The sequence below is a fragment of the Taudactylus pleione genome, unplaced genomic scaffold, assembly GCF_031769625.1.
Source record: "Taudactylus pleione unplaced genomic scaffold, aTauple2 ptg000454l, whole genome shotgun sequence".
Lineage (NCBI taxonomy): Eukaryota > Metazoa > Chordata > Amphibia > Anura > Myobatrachidae > Taudactylus > Taudactylus pleione.
In genome coordinates, this window is record NW_028284856.1 from 7,792,662 (window position 1) to 7,810,829 (window position 18,168).

The window sequence follows — 18,168 nt, forward strand, 5'->3', positions numbered from 1 at the left end:
CTTGGTAGTACCCCCAGTGGTAATCCCCCCTTTTAGTGCCCCCTGTAGTAATCCCCCACTGGTAGTGCCCCCTGTAGTAATCCTCCCCTGGTAGTTCCCCCAGTGGTAATCCCCCCTGGTAGTGCCCCCTGTAGTAATCCCCCCTGGTAGTTCCCCCAGTGGTAATCGCCCCCTGGTGTGTCCCCCACCCCAGTAGAGAGAGACGTGACAAGAATAAAAAAAATAAATCACTTACCTGAAACTCCCGCTTCTGGTCCCGCCGCTGTCCGCTCCTCCGGCCGCTTTGCATGGGAGAGACGTCGTCATGACGACGTGTCTCCCATCACCCACTGCGGGAGCCGGAAGATGGCTCCCGCAGTGGGAGCAGCAGCAGCAGCTGAGAGTCTGACAGACTCTCAGCGGCTGCTGATTACACCAAACATGCAGCTGCTGGCTCCGGCGGCTGTGTGTTTGGCAGTGTGTAGCGCTGACCGAACTCCGTCCGGTCAGCGCTACACTTGACTCGAGTATAAGCCGAGGGGGTACTTTTTCAGCACATTTTTTGTGCTGAAAAACTCAGCTTATACTCGAGTATATACGGTACTCCATGCGAGTGCCTCCGTAGAGCCACAGCCTTCCCTTCACGGCCCAGGATCCTCCGGTGTACAGTCGCAGCTTTATTTCAGCTAGCGCCAATTGAACCAGCGCTGACACGGGACTTATTCCCCTCTACACTGCGCATCGACGGCATCACTGCTTTACTCTCCATGGCACAGATCCAGTGCACAGCAGCAAGTGTCTAAGAACACTAGGTGAGAGACATATCTACATCATATCTCCCAGCCTAATTCCTAGATGGGCTAGAGGAGGATTTATATGCATAAACACTCACCCCTTTTTTACCTCAGCAAGTAACATATTTTTGGTAACATTGGCTCCATTATCTGTTACATTTTTGCATTCACAGCCAATGATTGGATACAAGATTTGTGTCAATATGGATTCCTAATAACGGAACTATCATTTCTATGCCAATAATAGGTCATTTATCCATTTATTCCTGAAGAGGATTTTATTCTATGTAATAGAGGTGTATATATTAACAGCACTTTAGTCTGATATATGTGATTGGAGTACACAGCTGGTGCTCTAATCTTCAACAATACATGTGAGGTTTTTTCCTTTTTATTATTATGTTTAATTTTCTGCAGTATATTCATTGTGGTCATTGACCTTTCAATCCATTTTCATTATCGACTATTCACTATCTACACTTGTATGTTTTATTAAATAATTTATCCTTTTATTATCAGTGTGTCTTCTGGGTCCGGTTAGACCTATATGCGCCGTTTCTATTTCTTCTACTGTATTTTTCCTTGGAATAGGGGACTGGAGGACCCTTGGGACGGCTGCTGGTCGTGATAAATTGCCGGGAGGTGGGCGCTACAAACCCTTCTATTCTATTGTTCATATGGGAACGCCTCCATTTCGGCAGCCACTCCCCCGGCCCGCCCACCAAAGGGGACGTGCTGTCACTCAACATCGACAGTGCGCCCCCTTTGGTACGAGACCCGGAGCAACGGATTGCCCGTCGCTATCCGGGTCTCGCGCATGTGCACTGGGCCACCATCGACCCGCTTGCGAGCTCATGGCGCTCGCGAGCGGGTCTGAATCATGCCCTGTGTCTCAGTGTCTGTGCAATGTTACTTTCAGGTCTTGGACTCCTGCCAGATCCCTGCTGTGCCTGTGGTTTGCTGTGGATTTTGCTATTTCTCTGCCCATGTTCCGGTTAAACTTCTGATACTGGTTACCAGCCGCACTACAAAGCTCAGCATTGCCTAAGTATTGTTATTCTGCTCCATTGCTGTGGTTGCATCCTCTGCTGGATTATTTACTCTGCCTGTTGTCTTCTACTTCCGTGGACATTGAACTCACCTTTATTACAGTTGTCAACTGCACCGTTACAGTTATCATCGCCGGACCCTTAGTGCATCGCTGGGCTCAACCCCGCTCCGGATCCCTGTCATGCCGCAGGGCTCAACCCTGCTCCGGACCCTCACTACATCACGCGGCTCAACCCTGTCCCGGATCTTCACTACATTACAGGGCTCATCCCTGCTCCAGATCTTCACTGCATTGCAGGGCTCAACCCTGTCACGGATCTTCACTGCATCACAGGGCTCAACCCTGCTCCGACTTTTAGTACATCACAGGGCTCAACCCTGTTCCGGATTTTCACCACGTCTCAGGGCTCAACCCTGTTCCGGATCTTCACTACATTACAGGGCTCAACCCTGTTCCAGGTTTTCATCACGCTACAGGGCTCGACCCTAGTAAGGTCCATTATACCATCCTGAGGTCTTGCCTAATATTGGACTCGGGGTTCCCTACCACATTTGTATCAGAGACTTTGTTTACATATAGGGGTTACTCCTATATTGATTATTGCCTATCTGAACTTCTGTGTTGTTGAGACTTTATGTGAAACGTTGCTATAATATTCTGCCTGTGAAAAAATTCTATTTACTTTTACTCCGTGTTACTGAGATTTCATGAAAAGGTCATTCCTAAAACAACCTCAATTTATAGTGCCCAGTAGGCCTGACTCCTTCCAGGCGTCTCAAGTGTTGGCAGCTGTGCCAGTTTGCACAGACCTAAAAATGAATCTGGATCTGGAACAGGCTACTGGGGTACAGGTGCTTCAGGGTTTGACCGCCTGTCTGGAAGTACAGGAAAATACTCAAGTTCAAGTTTTGCAATGTTTACAGGATCTTTCCACACGACTTGATAAACTTAGGATTCCTGTTACAAGTGCATCAGGGGTTTCTGCCTCTCATTTACGTTTATCGACTCCTACCTCTTATGACGGTAATCCAAAAACCTGTAGAGGATTTCTCAACCAATGTGAAATTCATTTTGAATTATTACCCCAAATTACCAAGCTTTTGTTTCTAGTTTTAAAAGGATATTTGACGAACCTGGAAGATCAGTGGCCGCGTCTGTGGACATTTTACGAGTAAAACAGGGAACAGCTCCAGTTGGTCAGTATGTGGTTTGTTTTCAAACTATAGCGGCAGAACTTAAGTGGAACAATGAGTCAATAAGAGCAGCATATTGGAATGGTCTCTCTGAGAAACTTAAAGATGAGTTAGTGACTCTGGATTTTCCTGAGAATTTGGATGAGTTAATTTAATTGATTATTAAAATTGATTTGTGTATGCGAGTAAGAGGGGTTCAGAGGAGTTGCACTGAGTGTTCTAAAAGTTCTCTTCCCCAGTCTCGCTCCCTTCATGGTACATCTGATGAGCCTATGCAAATTAATAAAGCTAAGTTGTCTGATGTGGAGAAGCAACGTAGGAGGCGTTCTAATTTGTGCTTGCATTGTGCATCCTCAGAAATTTTTTTGGCTAAATGTCAAATAAGGCCGGGAAACGGTCGTCCCTAGTTGATGGAGGGGAAGTCAAACTATGGGTGCTTTCAAAAGTTCTCCCCAAAAAGGATTGTTTAATCTCTGTGGGTATTCCTGATTTTGGGTCTCTGTGTCAAGAGTTTTCTGGATTGCTAGATTCTGGAGCAACTTTATTTCGCTGTCTTTGGTTCAAAAATTGCAAATTCCTGTTGTGAAATTAACCCGTTCTCTTTCTACAGTAAATGGGACTAGAATTTCTAATGGATATGTCACGCATCAAACAAAGTCTATGAAGTTGAGGGTAGGAGCTTTGCATGAAGAAAGTTTTTAGAGTTTTTGGTATTACCTATTTCTATGTATGATATAGGTCTTCGTTTACCATGGTTAACTCTTCATAACCATCATATTGATTGGACTTGTTCTCAAATTCTTTCTTGGAGTCCTAAATGCAAATTAAATTGTTTGATTCATATGGTACGATTGGCTGAAGTGAAAGTAGATGTTCCACCTTCTCTCCCACAGCCTTATCATGAATTTGCTAATGTCTTTTCTGAGCAGGCGGCAGACGAACTTCCATCGCATCGTCCCTGGGATTGTCCTATTGAACTTATTACTGGTAAAATGCCACCCAAAGGTCGAATATACCCTCTCTCTGTTCCTGAGACTCAAGCCATGTCGGAATATGTGCAAGATAACCTACCAAAGGGGTTTATCAGGCCTTCTTCATCTCCCGCTGGAGCGGGCTTCTTTTTTGTAAAGAAAAAAGATGGTGGTCTTCGTCCATGTATCGACTTTAGAGGTCTTAATGAGATCACGGTAAAAAACAAATATCCTTTGCCTCTCATTACAGAATTGTTTGACAGAGTTAAGGGTTCTCGACTATTTACTAAACTTGATTTAAGGGGAGCTTACAACTTGATCAGAGTTAAAGAAGGAGATGAGTGGAAAACTGCGTTTAATACGCGAGATGGCCATTATGAGAACCTCGTCATGCCTTTTGGTTTATGTAATGCTCCTGCGGTGTTCCATGAGTTTGTGAATGAAATTTTCCGAGCTATTCTTTATCAGTTTGTTATTGTTTATCTTGATGATATTTAGTTTTTCCAGGAATCTTTCTGATCATCGTACCCATGTCAAAGAGGTATTAAGTCGCCTTCGAGCTAATAAGCTTTATAGTAAGATCTCCAAGTGCGTTTTTGAAGATCCGGTTATACCCTATTTGGGGTATATTATCTCTGGTTCCGAACTTCAGATGGACCCTGAGAGGTTGAAGGCTATTCAATATTGGGTTTTACCCACTTCATTAAGGTCTATTCAGAGATTTTTAGGCTTTGCCAATTATTACAGAAAGTTTATCAAAGCATTTTCAACGATTGTGACTCCAATCACTACTATGACAAAAATAGGGGCTAATCCTAAGGTGTGGTCCCCAGAGGCGTTGGATGCCTTCCAGACTCTTAAAGATGCATTTTCTGCGGCCCCTGTTCTAGTTCTACCTGATGTTGAGAAACCATTTATGCTGGAAGTGGATGCTTCCACTTATGGAGTTGGGGCTATTTTGTCCCAAGTGGCTGCAGATGGGAGAACAGTATCTTGTGGATTCTTTTCACAAACGTTTTCCAGTGCTGAGAGTAATTACTCCATTGGGGACCAAGAATTGTTAGCTATTAAGTTAGCATTGGAGAAATGGAGATATTTATTAGAAGGCGCAAAGTATCCCATTACTATTTTTACAGATCATAAGAATTTGTTGTATTTGAAGACTGCCCATTGTTTGAACCCACGACAGGCTCATTGGGCACTCTTCTTTTCTCATTTTGATTTTGTCCTCAGGTATCGTCCAGGTTCATTGAATAAAAAGGCAGATGCACTTTCTCGCTCAATGTTGGAAGAGAAAGAACAAAATGAGGATCAAAGGTACCCTATAATAAACCCTCTGGCCTTTTCTTCAACCTCCATCTCTCCGATCCTCCTCCTGGGAAGATACTTGTGGCACCTGAGTTACGAGGTAAACTTCTTTCTTGGGCTCATAATTTTCGTTTCTCTGGACATTCAGGGGTTCATAAAATGTACTCATTTTTGCAACGTTCTTATTGGTGACCTTCCATGAAAAAAGATGTCCAAGAGTTTGTACGTTCTTGTTCTAAGTGTGTACAACATAAATCCTCCTGGCAGTCTCCTGTAGGTCCTCTCCATCCACTACCCATTCCTACCCAACCATGGACCCATCTTTCCATGGATTTTATCACAGATCTTCCTGAGTCTAGGGGGGTGTACGGTTATTTGGGTAGTGGTGGATCGTTTTACCAAGATGGCCCATTTTTGTCCTTTGGCTCGAATTCCATCAGCCCCCAAATTAGCACAAATATTTATTAAGGAGATATTCCGTCTTCATGGACTTCATTCTGAGATGGTGTCTGATCGGGGTGTCCAGTTTGTTGCTCATTTTTGGAGGGCCTTATGTTCATCATTGCAAATTAAATTACAGTTTTCTTCTGCATATCATCCTCAGTCAAATGGACAAACTGAAAGAGTGAACCAGGAGTTGGAGACCTTCTTGAGAATGTATATTTCCTCTTCTCAAGATGATTGGATGGATTTTTTGCCTTGGGCTGAGTTTACCCATAACTTTCATTATTCATCTGCTACAGGCATAAGTCCTTTTTATGCCTATTCTGGTCGGCATCCCCGAGTTCCTGAGCTTCAATCAATTCCTACAGTGGACATTCCAGCAGCTAAAGTTACTCTCCAACATTTTTCTGGAATTTGGAGACAGGTACATAAGTGTCTTAGGAAAGCCTCTCATAATTATAACATTTTTGCTGATAGAAAACATTTGGCTGTTCCTAAATATTCTGTTGGGGATCGTGTCTGGTTGTCTACTAGAAATCTTCGACTTAAAGTACCTACTATGAAGTTTGCTCCCCAGTATATTGGGCCCTTTCGTATTGTAAAAATTATCAACCCAGTGGCATGTAAGTTACAGTTACCTTCAACCATGCATGTACCTAACTCCTTTCATGTCTCCTTGCTTAGACCATTAATTCTTAATCGATTTCACGACAGCTTGCCTAAAGTACCTCCCATAACAACTTCTCGAGGTGTGGAGTTTGAGATCGATAAGATTCTGGATTCACGTAAACATCAAAATCAATTGCAATATCTCATAGACTGGAAGGGTTACGGCCCGGAGGAGAGATCTTGGATTAAAGACTGATGTCCATTCTCCTAAATCGATACGTAATTTTCATGCTAAATTCCTTTAAAACCTGGTGGGTGTTCGGAGACCACACAAAAAGGGGGGGTACTGTCAGGACTGGTACTATTTCAGTACATAAAGATAAACTACATTTGCCAAAGTTCCATTGTGTTCGTTGGAGGAGCTATCCTGGTTGCTGGCGTTCCCCACATGCAGGGGATAGAGAGTTAAAATGATCATCTGTCTCAAAGGTGTTGTCAGGTTGTGGGATTTCTGATTGCTTATCATTTCAAACCTGATGCCATTTGGGTCACATGTTCTGAACTTCCAATGGATCACAGACCTCTAGTATAAAGCCTGTTACTAACTGTGTCTCAGTGTCTGTGCAACTTTACTTTCAGGTCTTTCTTGGACTCCAGCCAGATCCCTGCTGTGCCTGTGGTTTGCTGTGGACTTTGCTATATCTCTGCCCATGTTCTGGTTAAACTTCTGATACTGGTTACCAGCCGCACTACAAAGCTCAGTATTGCCATTGCCTAAGTATTGTTATTCTGCTCCATTGCTGTGGTTGCATCCCCTGCTGGATTATTTACTCTGCCTGTTGTCTCCTACTTCCGTGGACATTGAACTCACCTTTATTACAGTTGTCAACTGCACTGTTACAGTTACCGTCACCCGACCCTTAGTGCATCGTGGGGCTCAACCCCACTCCGGATCCCCGTCACCTGCAGGGCTCAACCCTGCTCCGGACCCGCACTACATCGCGGGGTTCAACCCCGCTCCAGATCCTCATCACGTTGCAGGGCTCAACTGTGCTCCGGACCTTCACCGCATTGCAGGGCCCAACCCTGCTCCGGATCTTCACTACTTCACAGGGCTCAACCAGGCTCCGATTTTTAGTACATCACAGGGATCAACCCTATTCCGGATCTTCACCACGTCTCAGGACTCAACCCTGTTCCGGATCTTCACTACATTACAGGGCTCAACCCTGTTCCAGATTTTCATCACGCTACAGGGCTCAACCCAAGTAAGGTCTTCCCTCATATTGGACTCGGGGTTCCCTACCACATTTGTATCAGAGACTTTATTTACATATAGGGGTTTACTCCTATATTGATTATTGCCTATCTGAACTTCTGTGTTGTTGAGACTTTATGTGAAACGTTGCTATAATATTCTGTCTGAATAAATTCTATTTACTTTTATTCCGTGTTACTGAGATAGTGCCCAGTAGGCCTGACTCCTTCCAGAGTCTCAAGAAGTAAGTAAGACTCAGTGCTGCAACCCATTTAATAGTAAAGGACAGCAGCAATAGAAAACAATTATCAGACACAGGTTCCTCAGCTACAATATGAACTTTTTACAGCTTTCATTTTGCAATAGTTTTCTTCTTTCATTCATTTCCTCTTGATAGGTGATGTTCCCATACTGCTTAAACTTTCATTTCCTGACTGCAGAGCTGATTCAGAGCCGCTCGTAAGCGGCCGCTCATTCGCTCTTAGCGATGTTCGCACAACTGCGCATGCGTATGGGTCGTAATACGCATGCGCCCATCAGTCATTGCGGTTGGAAATCGTGCGCTCGCAAAACTGCGAGGGGCTGCTAATGTGATTGACAGAATGTACCATTTGTGGGTGGTAACAGGGGAAGGTGCTTGAAAACGGGGGTGTGGAGATCCGAACGCAGGTGTGCCTAACAGTCAAAAGGGCGTTTAATGGGAGTGCATAATTAGTAAAGGAGCATCATCGACCACGTCACTTGGTTGTCTTTTAGCCTGAACTGCTCACAGTGATAGCGGTAAGAAAAACCTACCACAAGCACTGCGAGCAGTTCAGATGCCTTTCGATGTACCCGATTAATCTAATAAATACCGGAGATGACGTGTGTTGCGAACGGCAAAGGGGCGTCTTTACAAAATAGCGAGCGCATTTTTCGTTTGCTCGCTCAGACATAGAGGCGTCAACAAACCGCAAAGAGCGAGCGCTCAATTTAAATAGCCGGCCCCTTTTTTGGAACGACCGTCCGCAAATAGCATCTGGCTCTAAATCAGGCCCTCTATTCCCAACTCTGAATCAGGCCCTGAGTGTGTGCGTCTTTTATGACCGTTAATACCCTATCCCTTATAATCATAGATTTCAAACTGGAGTGGAATACACCACTACAACCCCAGCAGTACCCCTAGGATAACTCTCCCCACCGTCCTCGTCGGCCACCAGTCCTTGACAGCCCCCATGAACTATAAAAAAATTAAAAATACAACAAAAATAACCGTCCCAATCAATGGATACACAGAGACTTGTTCAACCAAAGCCATCTTTCTTTTTCTTTGTCCACAACCCGCAGAAACATCACTGAGGATATTTCCTGATTCCATGAACCTTATCTTGGTCTGAACTATGGCTTTGTTCAGGCCCATCATCAACTAAGTTTGTTAAATCACAGTCAATGTCTTCTTTTACTTTAACTGACCTCACCGCAGTGAGACGCGTGAATCCAATTGTCCTTTTCAGCCACTGTTAAGGACGTTGAGGTTGTTAGCAGAACCTGGAACGGGCCTTGCCATCGATCTACGAGACAACCAGAACGTAAGAAATTTCTCACTATTACACAGTCTCCAGGCTGGACTTCATGACAAGGTCCCTCTGGGACTCATAAGGTGACAAGTTAAGTGGTCGCTTTGGAGTGGTGCGGATGCTATACAAACCAGAGGTATAGCCTCCAGCCAACTAATGGCAGTCTCAACACCCATCTTAGCTAACTTGTTTTTAATAGTCATATTAACACATTTGATTCGCCAAGACGCCTGGGGTCGATACGGCGAGTGCAAGCTACTTTTTATGCCCATATATTGACACATTGCTTGTAATACCTTCCCTGTAAAATGTGTCCCTCTGTCACTGTCAATAACACATGGGATACCATATCTGGACACACATTCCTGTACCAATTTCTTTGCTGTGAATGATGCAGTACATGAAACAGCGGGAAATGCTTCTACCCAACCGGAAAACATATCGGTTATCATTAAGACATATTGAAAAAGTCTTACTTTAGACATTTGAATAAAATCAATCTGCAATCTTTGAAAGGGACCAGTGGGGAGAGGAATGTGAGATGGTTCTGTGGGAATCGATTTCCCGGGGTTCATTCTCAGACAGATGAGACATGAATGGGCCCTGCTTTCTGCACAAGATGAAAATCCAGGTGCACACCAGTAGCTCCCAATCAATTTACACATTCCCTCTCTCCCTACATGGGTCATCCCATGGGCAGCTTCCGCCAGCACTGAAAGGAGGGATTTTGGAGCCACTGGTCTACCCTGGCCATCTCTCCACAGACCATCAACCTCTTGCTTACATCCCTCCATCCTCCACGTGGCATGTTCCTGTGCTTCTATCAGCTTTTGCTGATCCATAGTCTGTAAAATATGAAGTTGTACAGTAGTGTGATTCACGACAGCTGCTATCCTGGTGATTTCATCCGCTCTTTTGTTACCCAATGACACAGGATCATTTCGTGAAGTGTGAGCTTGACACTTAACAACTGCTACCTGGGCAGGGAGTTGTATAGCCTCAATATGCTCCTTTACTTGCCTGGCATGGGACATTGGGGTACCCGAAGCAATCAAGTATCCTCGTATAGCCCATATCATGCCGAAATCATGCACGACACCATAAGCATATCTGGAGCCTGTGAAAATGTTAACTGTCCGGCCCTCAGCCAGGTGACAGGCTCTGGTAAGAGCTATCAGCTCTGCAACCTGTGCTGAATGAGGTGGGCCCAGTGGACCAGCCTCCAGGATCTCTGTATCAGATACTACTGCATATCCTTTACAGAGTATTCCCGTCTCGTTTTGTCTATGACAACTACCATCTATGTAGAGTGTAAGATCCGCTCCACTCAGTGGAGTGTCAGAGATGTCTGGTCTGATGGAGAAATTTTGCTGCAAATATTTGTCACAATCATGCCCCAAATCCTGATACTCTCCGCACTCCATCCTCTGGAACTCCTGGGTCACATAAAGTAATAGAGTAGCAGGATTTAACATTCTGCACCTGACAATAGTCAGGTTCGGGGGAGCTAGAAGCATAAGCTCCCAGTGAGTGAATCATGCACTCGAGACATGTCTGCGAGGAGTTCATGAGAGAAGCAACAGCATGATGAACAAACAGTGTAAGGGGGTGTTGTAATACAATATCCTGCACTTTCTGCACTAAGGCCGCAGCAGCCGCCACAGCCCTTAAACATGTGGGTAAAGCGGAAGCCACCACGTCAAGCATGCAATTGTAATACCCAATGGGTCTATATGAACCCCCATGTATTTGTGTTAGACCCCCCAAAGCAGCCGCTTGCTCTTCATTACAAAAGAGACAAAAAGGCTTAGTATAATCTGGTATACCTAATGCTGGTGCCTCTGATAATGCTTGTTTAAGAGACTCAAATGCGGCAATGTATTCGTCAGTATGTTGTACTTTGTCAGGGAGATTTTGTGAAACCAGGGACTGGAGTGGAAGGGCCAAGGCAGTATATCCTGCGATCCACTGTCTACAGTACCCACACAATCCCAGGAATGCCCTACCTGTTTTTGGTTAAGAGGAAGTGGGTGTTTGAGAATGAATTCAACCCTTTCTGGTGTAAGATGACACTTACCCTTCGTGAGGCAATGACCCAAGTAAATTACCTTGGACTGACATGGCTCTAGTTTCTCCTTTGAAACCCTGTGTCCTGTCTCAGAAAGATGTAGCAGCAACAAAAGTGTCAGTAAGAGATTCCTGCAAATAGTTTGAACACAATAGGTCATCAACATACTGAATCAATTCTGAACTACCCTGTGGTAGGAAACCTGCCAAGCAATCATGTAATGCCTGGGAAAAAATATTAGGACTGTCAATAAATCCTTGACTTAATCGAGTCCATGTATATTGGACTCCTCTGTAAGTGAATGCAAACAAGTATTGACTATCTGAATGTACCGAAATAGAGAAAAATGCTGAGCATAAATCAATAACGGTAAAATGGATGGCCTGCAGTGGAATTTGCACTAAAATAGCAGGGTTTGGTACCACAGGGAATTGTGATTGCACTATTTTATTAATGGCTCGCAGATCCTGACATATCCGGTAACTGCGGCCATTTTGTTTAGACAGAGGAAGCAATGGAGTGTTGCATGGGCTATGTGTGTGAATGATTACACCTTGTAAGAACCTCTGTATGATTGGAAAGATACCAATCTCTGCTTCCAGTTTAAGGGGATACTGTGGAATCCGTGAAAGTTTCACATTTGGTTTCAGTTCAATGTGTACTGGGTTTACCTGATGAATGAGCCCAACCTCCTGTTGGTCAGTGGTCCAAAGGTGTTCAGGAACCTGCGACAACATTTGGGTAACCACCTCAGGAAACTGCAAAGTACTCAAGGTAATGCAAGGTATCCAGGACACATGGAACCTGATGATCCTCAAGGGGCATATCAAGGAAAATACCATCAGGGGTACAATATATTACACAGTTCATTTTCATGAGCATGTCACATCCCAATAAATTGACTGGTGCTTGTTCAGCTAGAATAAAAGCATGATCACATGTTAAAGGCCCTATTGTCGTTGTAACAGGTTAAGTAACAGGGTAATTGTGTGACTCTCCAGTCACCCCCATTGCAGAGATGGTGTCACTTGATAATGGTAAAGCATGCAAATCATTAACGAGCGATTTGGCGCAGCCTGTGTCGATCAAGAACTTGTAATCCTGCCCCTGTATGGTAAGATCTACAAATGGTTCTAGTACTGGATTCACAGAAAAAACATTTTGAACACAGGCATGGCCTTCCCTTCAATAAGGGGGTAAAGGACCTGGGTGGATAGGGGCAGCATGTGGGTTAAAAGGGCCACTCCTTTTGGATTGTGGAGGTTTAAATCTAGAAGGGTTGTTGCGGAACTCCATGCGAGGGTCCCAATCCGTGTCCTGGGAAGGGGGATCCTGACATACAGGACCTCGCCCTCGAATAGGGACTCGGCAATACCGACTAATGTGACCCTGTTGGCCACAATTATAACATGCGCTGACGGATTCCCCATGACTTTACCTTTGGTCGGATAGAATCCCATTCGTAATATTTCTGGAGTTTGCGTATATCTTCAATAGAGGTATGTGGACTGGGGTTATAACCATCCACATAATCATGCTTCTGTAAATCCTGTATCTGCAGATTTAACAACTTGCTCTACAAGGGCCCATTTTTTAACCTCTTCTTGCCCTACTGCAAGACATTGCAAATGCTTAACCCTATTCTTCACTAACTTAGATAAAATAATTTTTGCTTTAAGAGCTTCCAAAACAGATTGGTTAAATGTGCCAGCCATGGGAAAATAATCAGAGGTCCATTTGGTCATTTTGCTCTATCTTGCAACAAACTTCACGCTCTCATCTCCATATTTGTCTTTCATAATCATATAAGCACTTTTCTCCCCTAGGTCTCGCATTGGATTAACCTCATTTCCCACCCTCTCTTTGCCAAGCTTTAAACAATTTTTTTAAATGACCTAGTTAACCCTTTGGCCCTCGGCAGCTCACTCGATGCCATTTATAAGAGACTTCTTTTCTCTTTCCTCTTTTGCTGAAAAAAAATAACTCTTTTTCCAAATAGCCAAGCTCCTGACTTTGAAATGGGTACACTGTCTTTCTATCTCACACAAGTTTTATACCTGCAATGAGAAACTTCCCTAAGCACAAGCGTGTTAGTGGGATCCGATACAATATTCAGTGAACTACTCTGATATCCGTTTTCCGTTTCACCAGACCAATTCCTTCACCTTCATTCAAATAACCATTACCATCCAGGTGCTTCACGGGCCCTTCTCCCTATACTCTGCAGCCCTCTTGCAGGCTACAATCAACCTCTGCACCTTCAAATCACTTGCTCATACCCTCCATATCACTTATAGGAACTCTCTTCAATCCCATACAAGTACTTAGACAATGCTGCCCTTTAAAAAAACAAATGAGATTAACTTTTTTTTTCCTCAAGATTGTGACACGTCTGTCAAAATAAAACCCTAAAAAAAACTACCCTATTCGTGTTACCTGTCTTTTCGTTATCAGGTCAAACACCTATCATGTACAATCTGACCTCGTTAACAGATTTAGTACTTCAGTTACCTTATGCTCCCTGTCTTCGCTATCAGTGTTCAGCACACCTGTTAAATCACTTGTAACTACACGTCTAACTTGTGCACCTGTCTTCGTTATCAGGTATCTGTAGATTTATATTTAACCACGTGGAATTCTCTCTTTGTTTATAATATTACCCCCGCAACTCACATAACCAGGTTCATGTCTCTCTACACTCACTTCTCATAAAAGTATACTACAGGGGGAAGTGGGAAAAACTACGTCACCAAATGCTTCTCGTCCTAACCCCTTGCTGAAATTTCCTTTAAAAACCACAAAACCAAACAAAAAAACTCAACAATGCTTCCACAAATTTCTGGGATAAGTGACTCAAATACAACTTCAAATTTCTGGAAAAAATGAATCGAGCAACAGATTAGCCTCTAAAAATTCTACTAAAACCATCAGAATCCAATTCCTCAATTTTTTGGAAAAAATGAATCAAATAACAAATCAACCTCTAGCAATGCTATTGAATTGAAATCATCAGAGTTCAATTCCTCAATTTCTGAAAAGAACAGATCAAAGAGATCACCCTCTAAAAATAATATAGAACTACAACCATCAGAGTTCAACCCCTCAAATTCTGAAAAAAAACAAATCAAAATTACATATATCATAAAATATTAGCAAAAACTGATCTATGGTAATCAGACCATCTGCTAAATCTAACACAGCAAAATACACACAATTAAAACATATCTACTTTGACCACCTAATCAGGGGTCTCTATCAATCAGAGAGAAAGGCAGGAGAATGAGGAAAGATAAGAGACAGTATACGCAACCTTATTTTGATAGAAGGAATTAAGGATCACTCACACATGTTACATACACTGCTATATACAGCTTTATAGTGTGTGTTTTTCCCTGGTGACAAAGAACTCTATGATAATTCTAACTCCAAATGGAAGCCGTAAGCAGTATTTGGATAGAATTCTGACCAAATTCTGCTGTCGTAAAGATCAGCCAATCAACCAAACGTATGCCACTCAACCAAACATACGCCACTCTTTCATACAAATCAGGGAGGGAAAATAATAAAAACTGGTTTTGCACACAAATTTTTTTTTTTTCCTCAGAGTGAGCAGAAGAAGAAATTAGAAGATATCAACACAATTTCTTAACAGCAATCTAATAATAATTTCAAAAATCAATATATCAAATTATCAATAAAAAATAATGCAAAGAAAAATCACTCCATTTGCAATTTTAAAGACCATCAATCATTATTTCAATAGAAGGAAAGAAAGAAAACCACAGTAGATATCATTAGCACTTCTTATCTAACTTGGCACACTGCCCAGATTAGGAAAGGAGGGGAGAATCTTCTGCTCCTAGCGCCATTTTTTTACAGAATACAAAACTTCTTATAATCAAAAAACAAATGGAAAAAACGTATTTAAACTTCTAGCAAGAATATCAAATCCAAAACACTCATTTAATACAGCACAATTTAACTTACCACCATATCAAAGAGCGGGGGAGAGAAAAAACAATACTGCACTGTCCGTGCACTCCCTCTCCCTCAATAACCGACACAGTGGGCGTCAACTGCGTGTAGCTCGCTGGGGCCTCCAATTTGATAACGCGAAGTGTTTTAGATATTGTTTATAAACCTTACTTATAAAAAAGGAAAGAAATAATACACACAAATACAGATTCTAAAATAAATGAAAATGCTTTACTTAAAGACAGCTTCTTAATTATACATGAAGTTTTGTAAATGCAGACTTACAACAGAAAGACACATATTATTCCAGCAGCAGTGGAAAGATTATTTGCAATGCCTAGCATGGACTTACAAAACAGCAGACAGCCAAATTATACATATGTATCAGCACCCCCGACTCCCGACCTGCACCCTCTCCTGTTCTCTGGCTCTGTCCCCCCTCCCCCTGTATTTGGTTCTTACTTTATAGTATCATATGTCTATACCCGCAATACATTCAAAATGGCGAATATTAATTGAATTAATATTGATAAGTCCTAAACACTAATTGGTTATATGTACTAACCATAATATAATATGTTATCTTCTTTCTCTGTTCCCAATCTTCTTGTTCCTGCTTCTTGCAGGCCAAGGCTATCTTGATTAGCTCTCTTTTTTTTTTATAAAATCGGAGACTGGCTGTCTGCTAGTTTGTGTTAGGAATGTGACTATTTCAGTACGTAAAGATAAACTACATTTGCCAAAGTTCCATTGTGGTCGTTGGAGGAGCTATCCTGGTTGCTGGCGTTCTCCACATACAGGGGATAGAGAGTTAAAATGATCATCTGTCTCAAAGGTGTTGTCAGGTTCTGGGATTTCTGATTGCTTATTATTTCAAACCTGATTCCATTTGGGTCACATGTTCTGAACTTCCTATGGATCACAGACCTCTAGTATAAAGCCTGTTACTAACTGTGTCTCAGTGTCTGTGCAATGTTACTTTCAGGTCTTTCTTGGACTCCTGCCACATCCCTGCTGTTCCTGTGGTTTGCTGTGGACTTTGCTATATCTCTGCCCATGTTCCGGTTAAACTTCTGATACTGGTTACCAGCCTACAGAGCTCAGCATTGCCATTGCCTAAGTATTGTTATTCTGCTCCATTGCTGTGGTTGCATCCCCTGCTGGATTATTTACTCTGCCTGTTGTCTTCTACTTCCATGGATATTGAACTCACCTTTACTACAGTTGTCAACTGCACCATTACAGTTATCGTTGCCGGACCCTTAGTGCATCGTGGGGCTCAACCCCGCTCTGGATCCCCATCATACTGCAGGGCTCAACCCTGCTCCAGACCCTCACTACATCGTGGGGCTCAACCCCGCTCCAGATCATCATTACGCTGCAGGGCTCAACCCTGCTCCGGACTTTCACTGCATCGCAGGGCTCAACCCTGTCCCAGATCTTCACTGCATCGCAGGCCTCAACCCTGTCCCAGATCTTCACTACATCACAGGGCTCAACCCTGCTCCAGATCTTCACTGCATCGCAGGGCTCAACCCTGTCACGGATCTTCACTGCATCACAGGGCTCAACCCTGCTCCGACTTTTAGTACATCACAGGGCTCAACCCTATTCCGGATTTTCACCACGTCTCAGGGCACAACCCCGTTCTGGATCTTCACTACATTACAGGGCTCAACACTGTTCCAGATTTTCATCACGCTACAGGGCTCAACCCTTGTAAGGTCCATTATATCATCCTGAGGTCTTGCCTCATATTGGACTCGGGGTTCCCTACCACATTTGTATCAAAGACTTTATTTACATATAAGGGTTTACTCCTATATTGATTACTGCCTATCTGAACCTCTGTGTTGTTGAGACTTTATGTGAAACGTTGCTATAATATTCTGCCTGTGAATAAATTCTATTTACTTTTATTTCGTGTTACTGAGATTTCATGAAAAGGTCATTCCTAAAACCAGCTCAGTTTATAGTGCCCAGTAGGCCTGACTCCTTCCAGAAGTCTCAAGTGTCGGCAGCCATGACAGCTTGCTCACGTTAAAACTGACACAGATTTTAAGCCTACAAGTTTTTATTGCTTAAACCATTAAACAAGATGGCTGCTTCATCAGTTCTAACTTATCCATATCTCCGCAGTTAATCACACCTGCATAGAAATAAACACTAATCTTTATATATTTATTAATACATCATTTAATATACCTTTGGTTATAATATTAAACAAAATGACTGATGCAACAGGGACTCATCTATTTACTTTAGAGAGGGAAGGGTAGGCCTTAATCCTCTCTAGGCCTGAAACCATTCAACAAACGCGGCCCAGCTGCATCTCATACAACTATACTAATACTGAATTTCATCTTAACATTTCTATATATTCTTCATTGCAATAAAAGGATTAGTGAAACACACAAGCATACATATATTCGTGAATTGCTTACGGAACTTGTACAGTCCACATATTCATGTGTTATCAACTCCTAAATATTTAAAATGTGTTTTAACAATTTTAAATCTTTGTATAACTGGATGAGAGAAAATTTGAGAAGCAATAACAATTCTGATTTGTTTATATTAATTTCATTCCCTGAAAGTTCACCAAAATAAGAGATATATCTAATATTATAGAAATGGAATGGTGTTGGGATGACAGGAACAAGACCATGTCGTCCTCAAACAGTACCCATTGTGTGGTCCCGCCCCCAGCTCTCAAGCAATGTATGACTATAGAGAAGTCAGGCTGAGCTGTTTCTGCCTCATCTTCCTGCAGTCCCAGGGAGCTCCACAAAGCTGGTGAGTGTTAACTATGATAATGATTGCAATAAATAAAGATGATGTTTATAAGTTATAACTCATACTTACCTAGTCTCCTGGAAGTTGTGGGAGGCTCCCAAAATTTTGGAGAGCCCCCTGCACGCCTGGAAGAGTTTTGGGATATCCCGCCCACTTGCTAGTGAAG